The sequence below is a fragment of the Ailuropoda melanoleuca genome, chromosome 14 (genome assembly GCF_002007445.2).
Source record: "Ailuropoda melanoleuca isolate Jingjing chromosome 14, ASM200744v2, whole genome shotgun sequence".
Lineage (NCBI taxonomy): Eukaryota > Metazoa > Chordata > Mammalia > Carnivora > Ursidae > Ailuropoda > Ailuropoda melanoleuca.
The window spans coordinates 96059043-96064333 of record NC_048231.1 but is presented as its reverse complement, the minus strand read 5'-3'; positions in this window follow the sequence as shown (position 1 = coordinate 96064333).

The following is a 5291-nucleotide window of genomic DNA, read 5'->3' as shown; positions in this document are numbered from 1 at the left end:
TTTTTTTTTTTTTTTTTTTTTTTTTTTAGCATTCCAGAGGGGTATGACCCTTTTCCTTAATGGCTGCAGCTTGAATTCTTACCTGAGTACTTTGGTATGGAGTTCGGTATGACATATGGAAGAATATATGAATAAATGAATAATTAGTAACCACCAGCATTATGATTTTCTTTTATTTTAAATACCGGAGTTTGTGGTAAAGTGGATATAGATTGAAAAGTTATTGCTTGCATTATTTTGAGGATGTTTATCGTCAATATTACTTCCTGAGCATCTTGGTCTGCACTTAGTTTTTCTTCTTTAAAATGAGGACTATAGTTGACTGATAAGAGAAGACTTCAGGCATTTTTATCAGCTTACACTTTGGCAGGACAGACTGCTGTGACAGGTAAAAAAAGATACCCACCTAAATGCTGATTCTCCTTGCACAATTGGTTCATCATTTTGACAGACAAATCAAGCCAAAAGGCAAGAAAACTATTTTTGGATGATGCTAACTTTTTTTTTTTTTGACAGCATATACCATCATTGTTGTCAAAACTGGTTGGAAACAGACACAAGCCTATTGTATACTTTTGTTTTACTTGGCAGAGTCAGAATAGTTGTTATTTTATGGTAACATATACACCTAGCTTATTCCATTACAAATTTTTCACAACACACAGTAAGCATTCACATGAATAATAATTCTACAATTGGGAGTTCAAATTCTAACTTTTTCTTCAAATATGGAATTAAAAAAAAAAAACAGTGAGTACAAAAAACAGCGAGTAAAGAATTGGGTTACACAACTTATCCACTAAGCTCAGAAACTTTTTGTGGACTTGAATAGGTAGTTCCTGTCTGCGCCTATTTTCTCATCTGCAAAAGGGATGGTAATAACGTACTCCTTATGTTAGTCACAGGGAAGGAGTGCACAAGTACCGTATGTGAATGTGCTGACAAACTGGATGCATCTTTATGAATAGAAGTTTATTTGCCATTATCAGTATATTGCTGTATATAACATATCTCCCTTCATTAAGTCTAAACACAATAATTCTAAGGACAAAAGGGCCTTTCTCATTGGGCCAATCATTGGGCCCACCTTTATTGTGCATAGTAGAGTAATAAGGGACACTGAAAAATAGAGAAACCCAAGAGGACGTAACAGCTAATCTCAGTTAAAGAAAGGAGGGTAAATGAGAGCACAACTTAAGTGGAATGGAGGGAGGAGTGGTGTGTGTGTGTGTGTGTGTGTGTGTGTGAGAGAGAGAGAGAGAGAGAGATTTGTAGCTTTGTGTGCATCAAGAGTAAAAATGGAGAGCATCTGTCACCTGTATGTGTGAGGGAGGGATTGGGAGCAACAAACAGGGCCAGGTCGAGGGTCCCATAAGGGAAGTGAGTTGTGCAAGTGTAAGGTTGGATCCTGTCCTTACGTAAATTTTCAATATTATGTTCATCATGCATTTTTTTGCATTAATTTTGATTTTTCAAGACTGGATTGAAATAAATAGGACTTGTGTTTATTATTGAGATTTTTAAAGGCTACTTAAATTTTGTACCCAAGGTCTCGCCTTTTGCCTCACTTTAGTTTCTGCCATTACTTGGCAACAGAAATGGAGGAAGGCTTTAGAAGTTTGTTTTTCTTTTTTTAATGCATACAAGGAATTAAATCTCTACTTACCATTTTCTCATAGACTTAGATGAAATTTTGTTTCAGATAATTTTGGGGAGTCAGGCTACTATTTCTTTGAATGTGCCTCCATTTAAAAGTAAAGTCATAAGCCAGCTTGTTTTTTGTTGTTGCTGTTGCATGTTCATTTGTTCTTAAGAAGTTGCATAAGCTATACTAAAAACTCTAATTCAGAAATCAGAGGAAAATCAAGTGCTGTCCTTACTTTCAAGTTACGTAACATCTTTGCTAAACAAAAGCTAATTGTGCCTTCTGAGAAGAAGAAAGGAAAGAGAAAGGGAGAGAGAAGGAAGGAAAGAAAAGAAGGAATGAATTTCTGTAGACAAAGAACATTAGATTGTATGATACAACAATATAACATAAAAATTCAGAAATGAAAATTAGAAAATCATCATTATTAAGGCAGTTATATTAATGAGAGGCCCAGCTGGAGCAAGAGGTACACATAAAAGGGGTCTGTGATAAAATATATATGAAAGAGAAATAATTAGGATATTTCATATTTTTATGAACAGCTCAAAACCCTAAATGGTGATCTGTAATTAAGATGTTGAAGTTTGAAAAATAATTCAAAAATGTTCAGGAATATCTCCATTACCTTGATTTTTCTAACATATATTCGCAGCTGGGCAAAGTCTCAGGTAGAAGATGGAGGAAGTCTCCATGATGGAGTTCATTATAGAGGGGTGGTGGAACAGAGATCACCATGCATCTTCTCCCCTCTTTAGTCGGAGCTACATATCAGTGATTTCATTTCTCAACTTGGGGTTGGAAATCCATGCAAGATTTCATTTTTCTTAGAAATCTCTCCTAAATCTTGGGGTGCCTGGGTGGCTCAGATGGTTAAGCATCTCCCTTTGGCTCAGATTGTGATCTCCAGGTCCTGGGATCGAGTCCCATTTTGGGTTCCCAGCTCAGCGGGGAGTCTGCTTCTCCCAGTCCCTCTGCCTCTCCCCCTGCTTGTGCACTCTCTCTCTCTCTCTCTCTCTCAAATGAATAAATAAAATCTTAAAAATAACTCTCCTAAATCTTTATAAAAGCTGTATCTTTGAAAAATTTCAGAGTTAACGCACAAAATTTCATTTTAAAATTTGAATCATGCCATTTTTAAATTTCTCTTGAAGTATCAGAAACTTGAAATAGATGGCAAACAAATTTTTTTGTTTAATCTTTGTGTCCAAAAATAGCACCAGTTGAGAAATTATGTAATTGTAATGTGACAGGTCATATTCTATCACACTCATTCTATGAGTTTCACAAAATGTCAAGACGTTGAATTTATATTTGGTTAAACAGTATTGATAGCATTACTTTTTCTAAGTTCTGAAACTAGACTCTTAAGGGTCTATAATCTCAGAGATAAATATTAAAGTTTAAACAAAAAGAAATTGCTGAAAGAAGCTGTCTTTGATCAAACATGGTTTATTGTTTGAAAGACTGAACGATTTACTAAAGAACACAGCAACAGACTAAATGAAAAGAATTTAACAAAGGATTTTATTTGCAGTGTGTTTGAAGAACAAAGGATGTTTTGGATATTCCTTTGCAGATATCCCATGCTTCATTTTGTCATATGAACAAGAGAGATTCTGCAAGCCTCTGATTCATCCCAAGACTCTTCTAATTTCATTTTGAGCATCCCATGACTCCAAGCAGCCCTGTTCCTATGTTGGCATCACTGCCAAAAGTAACACACTAATAGTAATCCCTCAATTAAAAGGTTAGGTTTAAAAACACTCTTTGGTAGATTTATTGAGTTCCTAAAGGAACACTTCAGTATATTTTTTGACTTTCTAAAGGGAAGAATGGGGAGAGGAAGAAGACAGTGGGAAAGAAAATGGGGGAAGAGAAGGAAAAGTATTGGAGAAAGATTGAGAAAAAAAGAGGCAGAAAAAGAGCAAGAGATGGAGAAGGAGACAACTGAAAAGTAAAGTTAGTTTCTTTAGCCATCTTGGATGTTTCATATGTCACTCTAGAGTCATTTTTGTCTTAGCAAAAAAGGAAAAATCACTAAATTGTCAGAAAAAAAGAGAAAGACGGGGCAGAATGAAAGAGAGAAAGAGGAAGGAAGGAAGGAAGGAAGGAAGGAAGGAAGGAAGGAAGGAAGGAAGGAAGGAAGGAAGGAAGGAGAAGCAAAGGAAAGGAGAGAGGGAGGGAGGAAATTCTTCTCTAGATGTTTATCAGGATTAGATTTAAAAATTCAAAAATAGTTGGCTCATCTTGTCCTGAATTGAAAGCTTCTGTGTTTTAATTCATTTTAGAAGAAAGGAAAATGAAAGTGGATAGAGGATTCAAGCAATTCTGGATCCAAGCTCCACCTCATTAATGACAGTGGAGGTTCCAGGTTGAAATGGAAGCAGCTTATAGATTCACCCCACTTTCTTATCACGCATTCTGTATGTTTCTTTTGTGAGATGTTTGAAAACAGTCTAAGGGATAGGTAAAAGCTGATACTCTTCAAGTTCTTTACATTAATTCTTTAACTTTAAAAAGAAGGTAAGAGCATTATCACCATTTTATAGGCAGGGAAATTCATGTTTAAAAGAAATAACTTTTTCATGGCCACAGAGCTATAAATTATCAAACCAGGCTTTAAATCTAAACCTTTCTGACAGTGCATTCTGCATTAATGCCCTGCTGCACAGTTACATTTTCATTCTGTATCCAACAAACCTTTTTTCATTTATTAGCTGACATTATATTCTACAACAGGTGAATTGGTGGATCATTTCCTCCTTGAAATCCTCATTTCCCATGATTGACTTAACATCATTCTGTCTCGTGAGCTTCTTTTTTTTTTTCTTCTTCTTCTTCTTTCCACTTCTCGGCCTTTCCCCCAACCCTATGGCCTTGGTTATGTTTATTTTTACCATAATCCAGGACTTTCTTGTAACCTACTTTTTTTTTTCTCTTTCTACACACACTATTACTTGGTTGAAGGTGTATTCCATTCTACAATGCATATAGAAGGGCAATTATGACTCCTCTGCAGAGAATCCTGATTCTCTTAACTACAGTCCACTTATCTGTCCTTAGTTCTATGTACCCACCAGTATACTAAAGTTCTTGAATTTGCTTTCCCAGACGTCTGAAAGCCAAACATAAGCTGAGTTATTCTTCACTCCAAACCTTTTGTTGTTTATATTCCCTATACCAATGATGTCTATAAGGTCACAGCCAAATGTGGGAAGTTGGGCATTATCACTTCTGCATCTTTCATCCTAGCAATCTTTGGTGATTTTATTCCTTTGTAGCCTTAAAATAAGTGCTCTTTTGAAAGTCATAGGTAACCTCTCCTAATTCCTGTGAGGACCAAAGGGAATATTTCTCAAATGTAGTGTGTGACCTATATCATCAAAGCCAAAGGAAAGCTACTTTTCTTTTTCTTTCTGGGGTTTTTGCAAACAAAAATGAAGTGCAGACTATGACTTAAATGAAGGATCTTTGTAACAGCTGGAAAACTCAGTAACTCAAGAGAACAGCAGTTTCACCTCTGGTTTCCTCGGGCTGCCATTTGTTGCTTGGATACATCCTTTGTTTCTGGCTGTGCTCTCAATGTGGGTCTCATGTCTAACACCCAGCATGCGACCAAGAAAGGGAAATGTGGTGCTAGCAT